Raw genomic sequence first — 23,166 nt, forward strand, 5'->3', positions numbered from 1 at the left:
ACAAATGCCCACGGATGGCTAACAGTTTCATGGGAGCACGGTTGGCTCACCATGAAGGTGATCTTTGAAAAAGAAACAAAAAGGATTTTTAGTTCCTTATGTCCAGTTGTTCACAAACTGAAGGACTGATGTGTGACTCTGGGACTCTGCAAGTGAGGAACCTATTTAAAGAAGAGAGAGGAAAAATAAGATTAAAAACAACCCTGAAACTATTCCCACCTGCTCCACCACTGAAGTTCAGGTCAGCAGTCATCTCAATGCCCATAAAAATCCCTGTTGAATTTCAACAAAAGAAACATATGCTCCCCAAAAATCAAAGAGATGGAGGAGGAAGCCCAGAGCTAATGATGATGTCCTCTAGAATCTCTAGAGCTTCTCTAGTCCAATTCCCTCATTTTACAGAAGACAGAACTGAGACCTTAAGTGATTTTCTAAGACAAATTTGGGATTGGGATTTCAGAGCAATGCTCTTTCCGTAATCACGTAAAAACAAAAATATTTCAAGGAGGATTGAAGCTTTTCATGACCCAGCTTAGTGGGACTGTGGCACAACAATGGCATTACTAAGTGGATATTTTTTAGAGTAGGTTTTAAGAAGATTCATTTTCAAATAAATCGTGGGAGGCTATCAAGCTTTCAGCTAGTACCATTTTATATTGTTGGCCATTAATTCCATACATCTCTCAGGAACTGAGTAGTTATCTTCATAATCTCCTCCTCCTCCTCTTCCTCCTCCCCCTTCCTCTCTTCCTGCTCCTTTTTCTTCTTCTTTCTTCTTCTGCTTCTGGTTTTTCTTTACTGCTGCTGCTTTTTCTTCTTCTGTTTCTATTTCTGCTTCTTTTAATTCCTCTTTTTTCCTCTTCTTCTTCTTCCTCTTTTTCTTTGCCTTCTCTGTCTTCTCTTCCTTCTTCCTCTTTATCTCCTACACAATTCTCTTCTCTTCTTCATTAACATCCTTATTTCCCTTCTTATCACTCTCTCTTTCCTTTCTCTTCTCCTTTTTAATTTCTTTCCTTCTCTTTCCCATCTTTCATTCCTCCTCTCTCTCTCATCTTCTTTCTCCCACCTTCTTTTTTCTTTTTTCTTTTTCTCTCCCAGTCCCCACCACCCCCATTACACACACACACACACACACACACACACACACACACACACACACAATCTCTTAAACAAAGCATTATTTTCTCAGTTGGCTGGAACATCCCTGTCAATTGAGGGAATGTCTATTTATGAATGTTTTTAAAAGGCTCATTATTTACCTTCCAGACCATTCTGGCCAGCCTCAGCTGTTTATCATGTGCAGACTAGGATGAATAATTTAAAACCTTATGAAACTTCTTTGAAAAAAGATGTGCAGTAACAAATTTTTAAGTTCACATTCCATTCCCTTTCAAAAATAGCTATTGGCAAGTAAGTTGGTGATGTTCACTTGACTTTTTAAAACGCACTCATACTAAACACATCTAAAAGTAGTCACCAATGTTTTTCAGCATTTATATTCTTTCTCCCTCCACCCCTAATTTGTTGCAAAGAGCATTCCTTGCTATTCAAATACTGCACATAGTGCATAACGACACACCTATATGAATCTCTGGAGAACCCTTAAAGAACTCTTTGCTAGAAGGAATATCTGGAAGTTGGAAGAAACATACTGTTTTAGAAGAAATGTTCAAGAAGCTACAGATGCTATTTTTAAGGGGAAGAGTTGTTAAATGAAAGTAAAGGCAGAGGAGGTCTGGACTCCCAGCCAAAGTAAAGTATTAATTAAATGGCCTTAGTGGAAATCTATTGAGTTCTGTTGGTTTGATTTTCAAAACTGATAATGGCATGGACGGAGCCCTCCTGCAACTAGCCACATATCTGCTCAAGCTCTGGAAAGGGTTTTATTGAACCAAAATGTGACGAGCATCTGCCCGGGGTGATTTATTCCAAACAGCGGAGATGTTATAAAATGAACACATTGCATCTCCTGCTATAAAAGGGAAACAAAATGATCTTTTAGTTAATATCCAATCAAACTTCAAGATGCCGTATGGAACCCAAGGATTCCAGGGAATCATTTCATTAAGTTGCACCTTTCACCCAAACTCTAAAATAGGAACCCTTTACTGATTGCTTAAAAATAATAACATATCATAAAATTAAAATCGGGACTTTTTTAAGAGAGGGATTAAAGCTAGAGATTTTTCCAGATCAACAGATGCTGCTTGATGTTGGTTTTTATTCTGATCATCCAAAATTTAGACCTAAGCTTGGGGTGCTAATTACCAATAAATGCTTATTAAGGAAGGAAGGACATTTTTTCATCAAGTTCAATACCCTTTTTGGACCTGAGGCTTCTGACTTTCAAATGGTAACAGAGGCTTTCAACTCCATTTTGGACAGAATCAGTGGTGAATAGCACACGGTTTCTGAGGGAAGAAATACTGCAAGGGATGACTTTAATGGCCCCAATGGCTACTTGGACATCAATTAAATTCCACAAAAGAATTTTAAGATGAATTTAATGCAAATGAATCCCAAATTGATCATATTTCACTGGGAATAAGCACAGGCACATTAAAATTAGTATTTGGCATCACAAAGATTTGAAAATTAAAAACCATTTGGAATATACAAATAAAATAAAGCGATGCTTAACCCAGTTCATACCATTTCTAGCTTTGGAACTCATTAAAATGGGGTATTCTCATGTCTGTTTATAAACAACTTGGAAGAGAAATTAGTCCATGACATTTTTAATATATCAGTCTTTCTAGTTAGTCAAAGTTTACTGGATCAAAAGAGAATCTTTTTTAGTAAAGTTGAAAGGGACCTCTGAACATTCCTAATGAAATCATAGGATCACAGAAGTATAATTGGTTGAGATCTTTACAGGTTATCTAGTATCATCCCATTTTACTACAGACAAGGAAATTGAGAACCCCACCCCCCAAGAGGTGACATGACTTGATTATATAGCTAATGGTCATTAAACTAGTCTTTGTCTGATAGAATTGATCTTTCAGTTCCTTGTTAATACTGTCTTTTTCACATAACATTGTTTATGCTGTCATTGTCCTACACTTGTTCAGTTGTTTGTTTGGTTGGTTTTTGGGGGGAGGACTTTATCTTTCTCCCTATTAAATGTCATCTTATTATATCTGGTCCACTATTCTGGTCCATCAGAATCTCTTAACATCCTAATTCTGTATCCAATGTGTTAGCCACCCCTCCCTGTTTATCATTCAAAAAGTCAATGGCCATTTCATGTATGCAATTACTCAAATCATTTGAACAAACTCAAGTCAAGAATGAATTATATAGCCTTGAGGTATCTGGATAGAGAGTTGTCTTCAGAGGCATGAGAGTGCAGGGTTTAAGGGATGATAAATAGTTCTCTTTGAGTTCTGTTTAAAGTACATGGAGCAGAACAGTCTGAGATAAAGTTGGGAAGGTAAGATGATACACAGTAATAGCGATATTGTAAAGATAGTCAACTGTGAAAGACTTGGTAACTCTGATCAATATAATGAATGACCCACCATAATTCTAAGGGACTCATGATGAAAAAATCCTACCCACAGCCATAAAAAGAGCTGATGGATTCAGAGTTCAGTTTGCAACATGTTTTTTTTTTTCCCCCTTCTTTCTTTTTCTTTTGTCAGAACCCAGATAATGCAGAAATTTGTTTTGAGTGACTTTACAAATGTAATGGATTTTGTATTTCTTGCCTTCTCTTTGGGTAGAAGAGCATGTTTCTTAGGTCAATTTTGTAAGATAGGAAACATAAATGTTTTTGTAATGCATTACACATAATAGGCAAAACAAAGAGATAGATGACAAAAACAGAGACAGAGAAAAATGAAGCATTTATGAAGCTCTTATTGGGTACCAGACACTATACTAAGTTCTGAGGGTACAAATACAAACAAGACAGACTCTATGCACAAAGAGCTTAATGTTCTAATAAAGGAAGACAATGCTATAAAGCTGAAAGGGAAAGGGAGGTATGGCAGCATGGTGACAATGTAAGAGGTAAAGAAAAAATGGAGAAGAATTATGGAGATTTTCTAGACAGAAGTAAGGTGAATCATGGCCGGAGTCTTTCCTAAAATTGTGGAACCAAGAAGTGAATGACCAATGAGAAAAGAAAGGCACTAGAAGAGAGGTTTCTCGGGGAGGCAATGAAGGAAAAAGAATTCTAAAGAGAATTCAAATGCCAATGAAGATATATCTTGATTGATAAATCCTATCTTTAGAGCAGCACTGAGTTGGGTAGGGTTGGGGAGGTGATCAAGAGTAGCAGTAATACCAAATTTTATAAAAATGACTTATAATGGAATTTTATAAGTCCTCTCTAATTTATTAATTATAAAAATACTAATTCCCCCCCAATACTAAATGAAGAGACACTTGCCTCACTTTACAATAACAGACTGTATTTTTTTGTTTAGAAAAGATTGAACTTTCTAAGTTAAGACTTTAGAGGACAATTTGATTGAGTCTTGAATGTCTAAGTTACTCTGTAAAGATAACGTATTTACATTTTCTATTAAGCTTGCTCATAATCTTTTTTGGTAAGTGGAATTAAGGATCCTACATGAACAGGAAATGTTAAGCTATCATTGGCTTCCATCAGAAGGTCGACACAGCACTAAAATTCTAATGTAATTTTAGGCTGCATTAATTGAAGTATAATGACCAGATAGAGGGAAATAATGAGTCCCACAGTACTTGAGGCTAGTCAGACCACATGTAAAAGAATGCACTCAGCTTTGGATACCACATTTTAAAAGGGACATTAATATAATCCAGTGAAGGGTTAGGAAAGCATGCTCTATGAGTTTAATGTACAAGAAATGGCGATGCTTTGTCCAAAGATAAAAAGGCTCTAGGAACATATCAGTGACTTCAAATATTTGCAAGATTTTAATGGGGGAAAAAGTAGAAATATTCTGTGCTAATCCAGGGGGCAGAGCTAAGACAGATGTAATTAACATGGCAATTATGTGACACAGTAGAGCACCTGCCCTGGAATCAGGAGCATCTGAGTTCAAATCCAGCCTCAGACATTTACTAACTATAAAATACTTAAGCTATTTAATCTGATTATAGAGAAAGAAAGAAGAAGGAAGGAAGGAAGGAAGGAAGGAAGGAAGGAAGGAAGGAAGGAAGGAAGGAAGGAAGGAAGGAAGGAAGGAAGGAAGGAAGGAAGGAAGGAAGGAAGGAAGGAAGGAAGGGAGGAAGGAAGGGAAGGAGGGAGAAAGAGAGGGAAGGAGGGAAGGAGGGAAGGAGGAAGGGAGGGAAGGAAGGAAGGAGGGAGGGAGGGAAGGAGGGAGGAAAGAAGGGAGGGAGAGAGGGAAAAAGGGAGGGAGGGAAGGAGGGAAGGAGCAAGGGAGGGAAGGAGGGAGGAAAGAAGGGAGGGAGAGAGGGAGGGAGGAAGAGAGGGAGGGAGGAAGGAAGGGAAGGAGGGAGAAAGAGAGGGAAGGAGGGAAGGAGGGAAGGAGGAAGGGAGGGAAGGAAGGAAGGAGGGAGGGAGGGAAGGAGGGAGGAAAGAAGGGAGGGAGAGAGGGAAAAAGGGAGGGAGGGAAGGAGGGAAGGAGCAAGGGAGGGAAGGAGGGAGGAAAGAAGGGAGGGAGAGAGGGAGGGAGGAAGAGAGGGAGGGAGGAAGTTAAAATAGAAATAGATTTTGGCTCTATGTAAAAAAAAAAAAGAAAAAGAAAAAGAAAAAGAAAGAAAAAAAACCAATTATCATTGGAGCTAGGGGTCAAACCAGATCTATAGATACCAAATTTTAAATGAGAGCCATCCGAGGATGTGATGAAGCCAGTCTGGCCATCTCTCAGAGATTTTGAAGCAAGAAGTCCTTCTTTTTTGGTGATGTATTAGAATATATAACCTCATAAATACAACATGACTGAAAATGAATCCTTTGAAGTTTTAGGACCCTGACTTTTTCCTTTTATTTATTAAAAAAGAAATTTTGATATCCCACAAATTTGTGCTGCCAACACTAATATAATCATTAAGCAAGTGGGAAGAGAGAAACCTTTCTTGTCTTGTCTTAGAGCCTCTGTTCTTTCATAAGAAAATAACCTTGGAGGGAGGGAGGGAACTGAAGGATAGAAGATAAAATCCCACAACTTTTGACTACTGAAGAGAAAGTCCATCTATTACAACAGCAGAAACTGAATTTAGAAATATTTTTTGGCAGAACTGGAACATCAATTTAATTGTTCCCCAAATTCCTATTTATTGGTTCCTCATCTTTTGCATGAGCCAACTATAATTAAACACCATATGGGAATACATGACAGGATATAGATCCTGAGTTCCAAAGCAGGAAGGAACTTTAATGGTCACCTAGCCAAACCTCTCATTTTACACATGAGGAAAATGAGCCAAAAAAATACAACTGTGGGACTATAATCATGAAAGTAGTAAGTGAACAAGGGGCAAAGTGATGATTGGAACTCAGGCCTCTGGGTTTAAATCCCACACTAAGGACTTTTTCTATTGCAATATTTCAAGGAACTACAGTTTCAAGACAGATCATTTCTCCACCAAACTCTTTATAATGTAGGCTCAGAAGGTAAGATCATAGATTTAGAGATGAAAAGGACCTTGGATGTCATCTAATTTATAATTCCCCTCTAATTTTTCAAGTGTAGGGACTGACATACAGAAAGGTTCAGTATTAAGTATAATCTCTTAAAACAATCTCAACATGACTGGAGAGTAGCGATGTTGATTTAGCAGATGATCCTCAATAATTGCTGTAGCCAAACAAGTCCATTCCCAAGTGGCCAAACTTATGGAAGGCATCTCCAGTCTTAGCAAGATTGGTTCCTAGAAAACAGGCATACCATCTGTCCATGGTTTGGTTAGAACTTTCAGAACTTTGATAAGAGCTGCCAGTAAAAAAGTTACAGTAGATGAATGTCATGGAATATTATTGTTCTACAAGAAATGACCAGCAGGAGGATTTCAGAAAAAACCTGGAGAGACTTACATGAGCTGATGCTGAGAGAAGCGAGTAGAACCAAGAGAACACTGTACACAGCAACAATAAGACTATGTGACTATCGACTGCGATGGACTTGGCAATTCCAATGGACTTAGGAAGGAAAATGTCATCCACATTCAGAGTGTGAACTATGATGACAGAATGTGAATAAAAGCATAGTATTTTCATCTTTTTGTTGTTTGTTATTGTTGTTGGCTTGTTTTTTTTTTCTCGTGCTTTTTTTTCCCTTTTGATCTGATTTTTCTCATGCAGTATGACAAATGTGGAAATATATTTTGAAGAATTGCACATGTTTAACTTGCTATCTAGGTGAGGGGGAGGAGGGAAGAAAGAGGAAACAATATTTTGAACACAAGGTTTTGCAAAGGTGACTGTTAAAAACTATTTTTGTATATAATTTGAATAATAAAAAGCTATTTTTAAAGATAAAAAAGATAAAAAGATAAGAGCTGTCAGATCTCTAGAATTTGTACCTTCTATAATAGCCTTTGGGAATGCGAAATCATCTCTATGTCAAGATGTGGCTCTGAAAGAAAGTTTTGGTGTATCTAAAATGTTATTAAAATAATTACTTCTAAATTTTAATGAAAACTAACTGTGAGAACCTAGCATTAACAACATAGCTCAGTGTCATGCATATGGTAGGTGCTTAATAAATGATTATTGGATAGAATCAGAAAACAAATTTGAGAGTTAGATGATACCTCAAGAACAACACTTCTGGAATAAGCACATTTATAATTCCAATAACTAAACTGACAATGAATCTAAAAAGTTATAAAAGAAGTTCATTCACATGACCATCCATAAAACTTCCCCATTTAAAATGCAGTTTTAGTATTCCTTAGTTAGTATTCCTTAGTCTTTGCCTGAAATTGTCATTTCTCCAAATAGATCATTAGTTTTTCAAGAAGAGAGACCAGATAGATATTTTAACTCTTTTGTATCTCCCATTTCTTCTCAAATAAAAAAGGTTATCCATGATCTCCATCGATTGGATTTATTATTCTTGGTCAACTGGCAACCAGTAGGAACCTGATGAGAAATATAAATCTATTAAAAGCTAGTTGTAATTACCATGAAAGAAACAAAAATGCTTGAAAAAGAAATTAAGGACCCAGAAATCTGATGATGACCTGGCTAATTCTAAGATATGCTTATTGGCATATAAGAATTAGGTCCTGTACATTGTCAAGTCGTGTATCATTGAAGGCAAAGAGAGAATGCTATATTTGCAAGTAAGAAGATCTGAGTTAAAATTCTGCCTTTGTGACTAGCTATGAGACCCTGGAGAAGTAACCCAATCTTTTTCAGCCTCAGCTACCTCATTTGTAAAATTAGAGACAATAATAGCTTCTACTTCATGAGGTCATTGTGAGGGTCAAATGAGATAACATAACTACTTTGCAAACTTTAAAGCGTTATGTAAATGTATATTATTATTATTTCTATCATCAATAACATAATTATACTCTCAAAATCCCAAGGAACTTGAGTCCATCCAGTCCAATCTATTTCTGAAAAAGAATTCCCTCTACAACATCTCGAAAAAGTGCTCCTCCAGCCTCTGCTTAAAGAGTTCAAGATGAACCCTCAGAGTCTGTTCTGCTTTTGGAAAGCTCTAATTGTTAGGAAGTCCTTATAGCAAACCAAAATCTGCCTCCCTCATAACTTTCATCTATAACTCCTTATGTGATCTGGTACCAAGTAGTATAAGTCTAATTTCTATTACCTGAAAATAAATTCATAATATTTGAAGACTGACATTATATGCCTCTTAAATTTTGTCTTCTTCAAGCTAAGTATCTTCGACCAATCCTTATATAATAAGGCCTTGAGGTCCTTCATCATCCTGGTTACTACTCTTATAGACAGTCCAGCTTTTCAATATTCTTCAGAAAATACTATGCCTGAACTGAACTGAAGAATACCCCAGACATGGTATGACTAGGGAAAAGTTCAATTATTCTATTACCTCCCCAACTCAGGACACTGTGCCTTCAATTCCCCAGCTCTGTGAATGGCAAGGCTCAACTCATTAGTCTAGGGTTGTGGTCTGTATAATGCGCCTAATCAGCTCTTGGCTCAGCCCCCACTCATAACACAAATTCCACCTTCTTCCCTTCCTAATATTTTGATAAAGTCATACTACCATAATACATTGAAGTCAATTACAGAAGTATGGCTTGGCTATAAAATACTGTTTTTATTCAAAAGCATAGAAGTAAATTTAATAAAATTAATGTATATTTAAAATTGTACACACTCTTATCCCACCTCCTCTCAGACATAGGTAGCCTTTAACCAATCTATAAGCATTCCCAGAAACTAGGGTTCCAGGAAAATTGTTCTGGTTTTTAGACTATAAATACAATATACTTCCCTTCTCTAATCTCCCATTCTCTACTTTCAAAGGCCATTGATGGGGATTTGACAATTATTTCCCCCAGATCTATCAGTATCCTCAAAATGTAATTCATTTGAGCCTTGTGATATGAAGTCATCAAGGACAAATATTTTCTTACATTATCTCTTTACTTATCTGGAGTTTCACCTCCCCATCAGTCTTTTGTGATATTTCCTTTCTAATCCAAAAGCCCTTTTCCTGATCAGAGAAAACAGAAACATGCTTCTTTCTTTCTTCTCTCTCTCTTGTCCATTAGCAAGACCATCTCTGAGTAAGCATTCTATCCCCATCAGAATGGAAGCTCCTCTATTGCAAGGTGAGCTCCTTGAGAACAGGGATTGGGTTTTTGTTGTTGTTTGTTTGTTTTATTGTTTTGCTTTTGTTTTTTATTTATTTGTTTTGTTTTGCTTTTTGCTTTTCTTTGTATCCTCAGTCCTGAGCCCAGTATTTAGCCCACACATAGCACTTGGTGAATGCTTATTATAGTTAACTTGATTTTCTACCCAATATAGCTTTTTATAAAAATCTTTTCTCTTCAGTTCACGGTAAACTTTAGTTATCAGATTCTCTTCTTCTAAGAATATTTCCCCACATTCTTCACTTGGGAAGAAGTTTGGAGACTTGGACCGAGCACTGGCCTTGGAATAATTGTTAGAGCTCTGAATTTTGATTAAGGAAGACCTGAGTTCAATTATCACCTTAGATCCTTACTGACTGTGTGACTATACAAGTCTTCCATAAAATGAGGGGATTGATTGGACACAAAGGTTTTAGGTCCCTTTCAGCTCCAAAACTAAGATTTAAGCCTATTATTCTATTGTGTGCCTTGTCTCCATCATAGGATAAGGTATGAGGAAAGCTAGAGTTTTCAGACTTGCCCGAAAGAACCATTGCTATGTCATGGGAGCAAAAGAACATGGAATTCAAATATTAAGAAAAAATTAATAAAGGAGCCTCTGTTGAGATTCATTTCTTTAAAAAAAATATACACATACACTTTATGGGGGTTAAAAAAAAAAGTCTATTCCATAGAGGAAAATGAGTGGATTTATGCTTCCAATACAAGCTTTTCCTTTTCCTTTTAAATTTTCATGATTGAAGAAAGGTGTTTCTCGTCCAGGCGCTCCGCTAACAATGGTCAATGATTTCAAAGAACATCCCCAGCCCCTGTCTTCTCTCAGCTCCGAAGGCTCATTGTGTGCACCTGTACCTTGGGTGGAATGCGCTGGGGAAAGAAGGCACATTCCTCATAATCAAGGATAATTCAAAAGGGAAACAGTGACCAGATGAGCATGCTAGCCAGCGAAGACTAATCCTGAACCCAGCTCTGCAGACGGCGGCACAGGCTGCTGTAAAGCCAGGGCAGATGCCAGGGAAGAGGCCGGTGACAAACTGAACAGAAGTCCAATCCAGAGCTTGGCATCTGGGCCCTTCCGCTGCCAGGCTTGCCTCGCGAGTGGCCACAATGGCTGGCTCTCGTGCAGCAAACAACAGAGGAAGGGGCCAGAGAGGTCCATGCTCCACCCTGCCAGCAACAGGAAGGGATTGTGCCAAGTGAGGGCTGCAGACCCATGCCGGTGCCAGCGGGCCTTGGAACGGGCTTTAGAGCTTCACAAGTGACAGCAGAATTCCTGCAAAAAGAAAGACAGCCTCCAACACTCGCAATGACTCCCCCTTCTTTATTTCTCCTTTTCCTTACTGTTCTTGCTGGGGATCTGTATTTATAGCATCCCGTAAGCCAAACTTGTATAGGACTGCCATGCTGAGATTCCCTTCAGACATTCACTCACATTATGCCCAAGTAATTGGTTTTGTTTTCGACCCAGTTCCTGAAGTTGTATTATTTGTCCTACGGGATGTTTTCTTTCACCTGAACACTAACAGGTTTCATTTTCCAGTAGCAATTATTGATTAAATATTTTTATTTTTATAGTTATTTTCATTATTTTATTGATTATTTATGGATTAAATGTGGGTTTGGAGAAAGAAAGGAGGGAGGGAGGAGAGTTTGATTAAAAAATGTGTGTGTTTGTGTGTGTGTAAGTGCAGTTTAACCAATTTTGCCTTTTAGTAGAATTTAGATCATGTTTTAAAAGGCCATCATACTCTACTTAAGATTTTTTTTAAATTAATGAATTTTGACAAGATAGCTTCAAGAGGGACTAAAATATCAGAAGAGAGATATATTCCTGTCTTCTTAGATGATTGACCTTCCCAAAAAGGATCATATTCTTTAGTATTTCTAGACTCCACATGATGAGAAAAAGAAAAGAGAGGACAAAGAAATTAGTGGCAAGCACAGAGAGCCCAGGATGTGAAGGCAGCAAGAGTAATATATTACAGGGAAAACAATGCTGGATTTAGAGACACAACCCCCAAGGCCGATTCTGCTGCTTCCACTCTGTGCCCCAGTTTTCTTATCTATAAAATGAGGGAGGAAAAGAAGGTGATCTGGAAGTGTGATTCTAGGAATTTTCTAATTAAGTTGTTCAATGCATATGTATCTAGATTTGTCCTGTTCTCTATGCCCTCCCAACTCCATCCCAAAATACTCAAACTTTCCTCGTATTTCACAAAACTAGTATTCAGTCAACTTGAGAGAACATCTCAACTTAGCCATCTCATATCCCACCCGTTATGAGATGTGACATCCCTAAGTCCATCACAATTTTGAAGTAAGAAATTAAAAAATTTCTGATAACTAATAGAGATAATTTATTGAATGTATAGAAAAGCCTCGACCAACTATCTGGTTTTCTTTTTTCCTCATCAGAATATGTTAAAAGACACTGGGACAGAGGATTAATTCTAAGCCATAGTAGTTCATTTTACATTTCTACATTTCTGTTCAAGTTTGAGAAAACTTGAAAAACTGATGAAAATGGACCAAAGTCATCTTTCAGTGACCCAGAATATTCTTTCCAGTCAAATACGATAAGGGTAACTGTGTGTTTCTCACCATTCCTCCAAATTAACTGGGCCCTGTGACTCAACCATGCTAATCTATTTTCAGAAGGATCCTAACTCTATGTTCATGCTGTTCCCCTACTTGGAATGACCTTCTCTCTTCTGCCTACTAATTCAAGTCCTTCTGTTCTTTCATGAATCCTTTTCTAATTACCCCATTCAAAAGTGATCTTTTCTGTGACCAAATTTTTATATTAGCTATAATTTCTAGTATGCAACTAACATTTTGTTATAATATATACACACACATATATATAGCTATATGGTCATAAGTATATTATAGAGAGAGAGACAAGGACTGAGGCTAGTTTCATTTTATTTATGTAAATCTGAGCTATCTAAATTATATAGGATTCAATCCATTCTTTTCTGGGCTCTAACATGATGCTGGGACTATATTATTTGCTTAACAAAGGCTTACTGATCTGATCCATCTACCTGCCCAGGACAAAACATATTAAGAACATATATTAAAATAGATATTAATATTAAAATCTGCACATACTTAGCCCTTTCAAATAATTGTACACAGCTGAAAGACAGCCCAACTGCATTTAGCAAGTATCTTTGAAGGATTTAAAAGGCTACAGTGAGTTTACTGCTGGGGACTCTCCAAGGCATCAACTTCATATACCCGTATCCATTCATAGAATAGGGAAGTAGAAAGGAGAGCCCCTCAACACTAAGAGATCTCAAATCCTTAATTCCCTTGTTTTAGAAAATCTTAGATGGATAGATAGAGAGATAGACAGATAGGCAGATAGATAGATAATAGATAGATAGATAGATAGATAGATAGGCAGATAGATAGACAGACAGACAGATAGATACACTTTTAAAATAATAGCAACAAAATTGTTAAAACCCAATAGCAGTCCCTATTATCCAAGTCAGCAATAAAGAAACTGAAATCAAGGGAGGTTGGGATTGCAGAGATTTTAAATAGAACCAGATATAGAGAGATTTATTCAGAACAGATTCCAGTATCAATTTCATCTTATGTCAGATGTCAATGTGTCAAAAATGATTATGTTTTTCCCATTCATACAATGAAAGCTCTCTCGTTTTCTTAATCCATAAAGAAAAACAGCAAAAATTTTCTAAATCATTCTACAATCCCCAAATATTGTTCACATAGTTGGAAATAGAGTAGTCCAAAAGATTAGACCGGATTGAAACTTGGTACATTCATAGCTACACAATCAGACTTTTGAGTGGCAAATTTATATTGAAAACTCTCCTCAAGGAGACAGAGAGTCTTTTTTTCAATATGGAATCCATACTCAAGTTGTATCTCTATAACTAAAGGCAAGCTTCTTGAAGTTAGGGACTATTTTCATTTGTTGTCATTGTATCCCCAATGCCTGGAGCCAAGTAAGTGCTGAATAAATGCTTCTTGAATTAAATTGCCATGTAAAGACAAAGCCTCCTCTAATGTTACACACTAGTCTCTTCAATGAGAATGTTTGCTTGCTAAATATAGCCAAAATTAAACTGACCATTAGAAAGACTGGTTTGGGGAGACCCATAAAAATTAAACCTATAAAGCATTTTTTTTGAGTTCTTCTTCTGAGTCACAGTTCCTCTCTCATCATTTGGGTCATTTGAGGGAGATTTTTCAGTGAGCTAAACAAAAAATCTTTTCCATGTTTGCAATGAGCAACAAAATAGAGCTTTAAAAGGAAAAAAGTTTACGTGCTTTTCCAATTGGCCCAGTGTGGATTTTATCTCTCTGTGTATCACAGAAATAAAGCTTTAGGCAAGACAAGGATATTCACACCTCTGCCAAAAATTAATATATTTTTTAATGGTAAATTAACATCAAAAGTTTTCTACATATTAGTGATGGTCTGACCTCCAACTGTTCACAGTCATGTCCAATCCACACACACAGAAGGAGAAAATCTGTCTGCCATGAATGTTGAATTTGTTCAATTCCCTGCCATGTCTTTTCAGCTGTTAACGCCGCTATGTGAACAGATGATTACTTTAGCTTTAAAAAAAAAAAAAAGGAGGAGGGAGGAAGGGACATACCACTTTAAATTTTTGGAGGTGATAGATTCTTCCTGTAGGTACATTTTGCCGTTATGTTGTGTTATACATAAAATAATGTGATATAGCTTAATTTAAGACTCCAGCTCACTACCAGAAGCTGATGCAGATTTTCCTCACCACATGGCAACCTGTCTTAACTTGGAAGTGGATTCCACACACCAAAAAAGAAAATGTTTGTTTCTACCATTGTTTCAAAACGTTTCCTTTGCCATCTTGAGGGGAATTTTCCACATAAATGCCTCCTGGTCACCGAGAAGTGGGCCAAGTTTTTACCCTTACGTTTTTCAATTTCAGAACGTTCTTCAGTTCTGTATAGATAAAGGGACCTACACATATAACATACACATGTATGATCTCTTCCTATATGTAGCTTGTCAACCTCCTTTTGTTGGGTGTATACATATTTATGTCTACATACACATATGTATGTATATGTGTATATACATATGTGCATATATCCATATGTATGTCTACTCACACATAACACATAAGGAAGTTAAGAAGATAGAAGATATATTTTTAAACTCTGAATAACTCACATACTTAGCGAAGGAAACTAAAACCCAGGTTCAGTCTTTGACAAAAAAGCAGATCAACTCCCTTTCTTGGGATTCCCTTTCGGGGCAAGTATAAAGAGCAAAGACCCATCATCAATGGGGGATGTTCTAAAGTTCTATAATTATAAATTATATTATATTATAATATAGATATATATTTAGAACTAAAGTTCTAAATTCATAGAAATAAGAGTGAAAGACCAGGAGTCAAGGCAAAAGTGGAGATGAAAGGCTACAGAGTTACAAATTGGTAGGAATCATAGAAAGATTGCCTAGTCAGCTTGCTTCATCTTACAGATAAGGAAACTGAGGTCCTAAAGGAAAAAAAAGTAATTTACTTGAGATCTCACCTATAATAAACAGGAGGTCCCGCATCCCTTCCCCAGCCTTAGTATAGAGTTCTCCAATGGAAGGACCAGAAATGGCAAGGGACACTCAGAAAAATCAGATTATTAAGATTTAATTAAGGAAGCATGGAATGGTTCTTAACTTTTTTTTGTATGTGTTATGAACTCCCACAACAGTTTGGTAAAGGCTAAGACTGCTATGGTTTGTTGCCTATATTAATAATTGAAAAAATACTAAAATTCTGCTAGCGTTCAGTGAAAATAGAGATACAATTTTTTTCCCCATCCAAGTTCATGGATTCCCCTGCAATCCCAAGAAAAGTGCTCCTGATGTTTTATTGCTTCACCATAAGGGCAGTGGGAATGGTATTCTTCTTTGAAGATTCATGTTACAATACAATTATTCATTAGGGAACTAATTTTAAAAATGTCTTTTTAAAAATCAGGCTTAGAGGATGCTTAAAGGTTTTAAAATTAAGTTGAGGAAAGGACAGATATGTGCTGGAGGGGGCTTTTGGATGCCAGTTGTTAAATTTTCAGTGTATTTATACCTTGGAAACCAGCAAACACTAGGTACATGATAAGATATGATTTGTTGTCTTGTTCTTTGAAAAGCAATAGAGAGGGACAATTTTATGCTGCAGTGGATAGAGCACCATCAGGAGAACCTGAGTTCAAATTTTCCTTCAGTCATCAAACCTTGTATGCATTTGTTTGGTCTCCTGTGATGTAGAACACCTAAATGGTGCAATCACTGAGCCTAGAGTCAGGAAGACTTATCCAATCACAGACACTTACTATCTGTATGACTCTGGACAGGATACTTATCCTGTTTGACTCAGTTTCCTCATCTGTAAAATGAACTGGAGAAGGAAATGGCAAACCAGTCCAGTATCTTTCCCAAGAAAACCCCAAATGACATCAAAAGAATCACATGACTAAAATGACTAAAAATGTGTTTTTCATGTAAAAATGATTTTTTTGGATTTTTCACAATACCTGACTGACTCACTTTAATTGATCCTTTGTGTTAAATATGCTTTTTAAAAATATAGTACTTTTTAAATGTGATTTTATCATATGTTGAGACTGACAGTTTTTCCTTAGAGATTCATTTCCAATTCTATCATAAATATAGGCATTAGGCTTGGAGCCACATGAGCTAAATTCAACTCCTGAGATTGCTACTGAATGACCTTTGGCAGATTATATTTTGCCTAAGTTTCCTCATTTTTTATCTTATATAAACTAGAACAGTGATTCTTAAACTTTTTTATGTCATGGATTCCTTTGCAGTTTGCTAATAATATCCATAGATCCTTTCTTGGAATAATGATTAGGAAATGCTATATTTCATTTAAAGATTAGTGAAAATAAAGGCATATTTTTCCATCCAAATTTATAGACTCCATGAAATTTTTCCATAGAGGAGAAGGTTCTCTGGATCTTGGGTAAAGAATTCCAATATAAATGAATTTTATTAAAATTCTGCCCTCCCCTCTAAATCTTATGTTCTTTGGTTGAAAAGATGCTGCAATACTTATTGGAAAAATAAATGTGGACTCATTCTTTGCATAATGCACCTTCTACAAATGGACCATGGGATACCAGGACACAAAGCATGCTGGTATTATGGACTTCTACAATAATGGCAATTTTAAATGCTAAATGGAGAAGATTGGATTTTTTTTTTAGATTATCTGCAGCATCTCTACTCTCCTAGTGCCATGCCAGAAAATTAAACCACTTCCATTTGAATTGTTTTAAGAAGATTCTGAAAATCACCTAGCAGGAAAAGGTACCAGACACTGAGATACTCTCTCTCTCTCTCTCTCTTTTTTTTTTTGAGGAAAGATAATAAACTATTTTATTGTATGTTATTTACTTTGATCTTTTTTTTTTTTTGGTTGGTTGTTGCCCTTCATTCTTTTTTTTAATAACTTTTTATTGACAGAACCCATGCCAGGGTAATTTTTTACAGCATTATCCTTTGCACTCACTTCTGTTCTGATTTTTCCCTTCCCTCCCTCCACCCCCTACCCCAGATGTCAAGCAGTCCTTTACATGTTAAATAGGTTACAGTATATCCTAGATACAATAAATGTGTGCAGAACTGAACGGTTTTCTTCTTGCACAGGGAGAATTGGATTCAGAAGGTAGAAATAACCCGGGAAGAAAAACAAAAATGCAAGCAGTTTATATCCATTTCCCAGTGTTCTTTCTTTGGGTGTAGCTGCTTCTGCCCATCCTTGATCAATTGAAACTGAATTAGCTCTCCTTATCGAAGAGATCCACTTCCATCAGAATACATCCTCAAACAGTATCATTGTTGAGGTATATAATGATCTTCTGATTCTGCTCATTTCACTTAGCATGAGATACTCTCTCAAACTGAACTGCCAAGCATTCAAACTCTCCATCGGACAGGGCAACTCTGATAGGCTGGTCAGGTAACCCAATGCCAAATGTCTGTTTACCTGAAAGACTATTTTACAAATAACTCATACAAAGCAAAAGTTCACATGGAGGTCAGAATAAGCAATACAAAGGCACTCTCGAGGTCTCTCTGAAAAAAAATGTAGTATCAATTGTGAGACATGGGAGATACTGGCATAATAACAACCAGTACCACATGTTTGCATCAAAGACACTGTGCTCTATGAGTAAAGCAGAATTTCAAAAGCTCAAAAGAAATGTAACATGTGAAAATCTAGAGGTATCTCCCTCCCAAATGTTCAAATGGAATATTTGTGCCCAACCTATGATGAAGTCTTCCAAACCCATAATGATCCACTTGACCATAGTCAAACACACTTCCTTTGACCCCAACATCATGATGTCATTTTGATCTTTTTTGAGTATGAAGGACAAACAACATTCCTTGGGATGCTAAATGTTCCCCAGAGCAGGAATGACAGCAAAATGAGGACGGAGCTTTATCAAACTTGGATTACCATCACTGTCAACAGTAAAATATAGTTGCCAAGTGCAGTAGGGTCTTAGTTAGAATACACCCTAATGATTATACATGAAAGAACGTCTGTATTTCAGAACATATGCAGCTAGGAGGCAAATGGTCATAAAGGTGGACTTGCAGTCAGGAAGATCTGAGTTCAGATTTTGCTTCAGATACTTCATAGCAGGATGAGCCTAGAAGATTCACTTCATCTCTGTTGATCTCCATTACCTTCTCCAGTTTACAAAACCTATCTAAAAAGTTATTGTGTGGATCAACTGAGATGCTATCTGTAAAGAGATTTACAAACCTTAAAAGGGTATATTAAAGTTATTCTTAGATTTCACTCCAACTTCAATGACCTTACTATTCTGTCTCCATTAGTACTTAGGACCTTGTCAGTGTGGTCGAGAATGTGGGTCATCTCCATGCCTAAGTGAGACAGTGGAATGGTATTTACCATAGTCCAGTGATAAATTATTTTTCAGTCATACAAGAACCATCTAATTAAGTCTTAAAAGACTTATCACCATTAGGATCTACTATCGCACCAAGGGGCTTTGATCTACTTTGGAGAGAGTAGGTGGAGATCCCTTTCCCATCTATCCTTACTTTTCCTTTTCTCCCATTAGTAAATTCTTCCTAGAATCTCCATTTTAGAATTAGCCTTAGGCCAGCCATCCCTTATTCTTTGGACTTTGATTTTCTTCTTTCGTCTGTTCCCCATCTCCCCTTTTCAGCTCCATTTTACATATTGTCTTTCCCATTAAGTGCTGGAATTATCTTTCTTTTATCAGTATTTATATCTCTAAGACCTAGCACTTAGCTTGGGACATAGTAAGCCCCTAATAAATGCTTGCTGACTTGACTTGTAATATGGAAGTAAGTACTGAAAATTTATATCTTTTCTTCATTGAACAATGAAGACTATATTTGTTTGGTGTTGAAGTGTTTGGTTTTTTTTTAACTAGTATTTATTTTCACTTTTTCTACTCTAACTCCTTCCTCCATTGTAATTTTTCATAACTACTTGTAGCAACTGCCTACCAAAAAAATTCCATTGTACATGGATCCAAATATAGAAAATGGAGAGCTGGAGGGAAAGAGAGACCAAGGGAAAGTATGAAAAGAAAAAAGGGAAGAAAGATGAAAAGGAAAACTTAGATGGCAGGAAAGGAAGAGCAAGTTTTATAGTGTTAGTAGAGAAAACAAGGACTTACAGTATCTCTTTGTGCCCATAACATGCAACAAATGACATTTTCATCTCATCATTACTCCTAGTTTCCTTTTGGCTATAGTTATCTTTCCCTTTGAGCTTCATCTAATCTTTGTTATTGTTCAGTTATATTGACTTCTCTGTGATCTTACTTGGGGCCTTCTTGGCAAAGATGCTAGAGTATTTTGCCATTTCCTTTCACAGCTCATTTGACATTTGAGGAAGTGAGGTTAAATGACTTGTCCAAGGTCACACAGATAGCAAGTGTCTGAGGCTGGATTTGAACTTGGGAAGATGATTATTCCTGATTCCAGACCCAGCACTCTATCCACTATGGTACTCCTTCTAAGCTTTAGCAGCCAAAAATGAGAAGGAAAGTGAATTCTATACTGAAAAGTACCTTGACTTATGATAGGACAGTTGAGTTAAACTAATTAATGAATATATGTATGTAAGCACATATACACATATATAAAAATATATCTCTATATATAGATAATACATAGATCGTGTGCCTTAGAAATTTGAAATGGAAAATCACATTTTCTCTTCCAAATTTCCCTTGAGTCCCAGTCAAGAAATCTTCCCTGTCGGTGCCAACTAGAGAGAATATAGCATAATATTATCCAGGAAAAATAAAAAGCAAGACTCCCGTATTGCACTTGGCTACGTCTAATCGTTCAAAAAAAAAAAAAATAGTACAATGCTTTGCACATAGTAGGTGCTCTCTAAACACTTGTTGACTAAATGAATGATAGCATTTAATTAAGAAAAAAAAAAATTCACCTTGCCAGGAAGCAGAATAAAATAACTCAAAGAAACTTGATTTGAAAGTGAAGTAGCTGATTGTCTATTTCCTAATAAAGCACTGTAATCAAAAACTTGGTGTTGTACTTCAACAGAGCATTTCATTTGTCAAATATTTCCAGAATGTTCAATAGAGTCCTTAATTTCCGTTTGCTCTTTTATTATCTCCCCCTCCTTTCATTCCAATCTTTGATCTAAGACCTGAGATGGAGCAGAGGATTCGAGTGAGCTGGATTTATTGGACAGGTTTCCATCACCTTCCCATTAATGCACCAAACAGAAGTGGAAAGCGACGAATGTAAATATTTTCTCCTTGAGCAGTAATTGTGACATATTTGAAGCTGTTAGATTGCTTGATCACTCACCTAATCATTCATGGGAATTCCATCTCCATCTTCCACTCCTCAGATTTGATTTTTGGTGCAATATTTTATGACATGCTAAATCTGACATAAGTCCCAGCTTGACAGCGTCACTGCAGGACTATGTAGATCCTCCTCAGTGCGCAACGTGTCCCTTTGACTCAGTTCCCCTGAGCGTGCTTCCCTTGGTGTGGACATTTTTATATACCCCCTCTATTATTAAAAGCCAAAGACCAAAATTCCTCAGTCCTCTCGGAGACAAATGAGCTCAGACTAAGGGTGTAGGGATATTCAGACACATTTTATCCTTGCTCAGCAGAGGCACTTTGAGCTTTTCAATGATTCAATCATCTCATTCCCCCAACCACACCCCCCACATCACGATAGTTCCAGAGTGTCTCTTGTATCCTCCCTGTTTTGAAATCCACCTCCGTAATGACCACCAACTCCCCCGATTTTATTTCCTCTCAAAAGAAAGAATGTGCTTGCCCTTAGCTACCCAATTACGGGATCGATAACAAAACATATACACAAAGACACTCGCACAACACCCCTTCAAATCACCCACCTTCCCCCCCTTCCATTTGAGTCCCTGCATGAAGAAAAAAAATAAAAAAATTAAAAAATATTAGATATTGCCTTTTGACTTGACTGCTAACACAATAAAGCAGAATTGTAAACTGAATCATGGAAGTCTGCCGTCCTTATGGCTCCCTTTGCTGGTATTACTTCATGGATATTAGAGCCCTTAGGGATATTGGAATATGAATAAAGATTTTTTTTTAAATCAGCCGGGTTTTTTTTTCCCTGGGTTCTGTTTCTAAAAATAATGCAGTTTGCAAAAACAGAAGGTTTGGTTTATAACACAAACAAAATTGTTACATTCTGAATGGGTTGTAAGTACCTGATTCTTTGCCTTTTTACTCATCCCTGCGAAAAAAAAAAATCTGCAAATCCATTTGCTAACCAGCTGCACCTCTGTACTGAACAGATAACAACCTGTGCAAGCCAGGGTTTGCTGTGAATCGGTGCTGATAGGCCTGAATCTCCTAGCTTTTTTTAAATGCTAATGACAAGAAACATTTCCTAAGCCAAAACGCTCTTGTAGATCTGTCTACTTCTATTATGACTGATATTTGCTTGTAAGTACACAGAACACTTGTTCACTGTGCCTTATCTGTCGTGGTGCAGCACGCTGACCTACATACCATCCCGTACAATAAGATGCACAAACATCTTCTATATAATTTTTCATTTTCGACTTAAAAACAGTAGAGGCAAAATAGGATTGCTGCAAATCTAACAAAGAGATGGCATTATTTCCAAATAAAAATGTGCATTTTTCCAAAGAATTTATTTGTCTAGCAGCATGAAGTTTATACAGAGCAATGCCGGGAAAGGGTGTTGAATTGCGATTAGGAAGGGGGGGGGGGAACTTAGAAGGAAGAACAAAACCCATCTTTTCGAAGGCCGTAGAATCATTTCACTAACTTATTCCCCACCACAATTAAAAGTTCAGCCTTTCTGAACCAGGTTTTCACAGTGTCTCTAAATGCAGCAGATATAAGGCTGCTAAATAAGTATGATAATCGCAAGAAAGAAAGGCAGGGTGGGAAACGATCGGGGAGCCGTGGGGATGGAGACAATAGCCCATTACTGCACCTGCCATTGTCGGAACACGCCAAATTGTGTGTTTTGCCTCAGTGACTGCCATCTTGTACAACCTTAACCTCTGAGAGACGATACTGATATTTTCAATGAAATCATTGATAACTTAGGTTGAGAATTAGATGCATTCTTATCCAGAGACCCAACCATCTTTATTTTGTATATGCACAAAAATCCATTGTAATTGTCAAACCCATGCTTGAAGAGCTGTATTTTTAGAACCATCACAAAAATAAAAATAGCTACAAAGCAGACCAAAAAGTCTGAGTGCAGATAAGGTAAAAACTAAGACACTTCCTACTACCATCCATTAATGTTGAACAGAATGGGGAGTTTACTGTGTTTTCCTGTCACACCATAAAAAAGTAGTCTTGAAATATACCTAGATTCCATTTTTAATGATTAATGGATGGTCTTTGTTTTTGAAAAACTGAGGCTATAACAATGGGAAAATACGCAAATGAAATAAAAATGACTAGGGATAATGGACCACAGATATACTTTCCTTGAGGATCATTATGCAAATTTATTTCATTCCTAAAATTAAAGTAAGAAAAGTGAAAGAAAAAAGGCATTGCTCCAAATGTCATTGGATTAGAAAGTACTTCTTAGTTTTATGAGACCCCAGAACTGGTTGGCCACCAAGCACAATAGACTGCCGAGATGGATTTTCCCTCAAAAAAAAATTATGAAGCCCCCAAATGCTGCAATATTTGTATTTTATCATTTCTTGGTTAGTTTCTTTATACAAATGATATCCTTTAGCTCATTGGCCAGTCTCTTTAACAGTATGGAATATCAAATCTCACATTTTA

Source organism: Antechinus flavipes, chromosome 5 (assembly GCF_016432865.1).
Source record: "Antechinus flavipes isolate AdamAnt ecotype Samford, QLD, Australia chromosome 5, AdamAnt_v2, whole genome shotgun sequence".
NCBI lineage: Eukaryota > Metazoa > Chordata > Mammalia > Dasyuromorphia > Dasyuridae > Antechinus > Antechinus flavipes.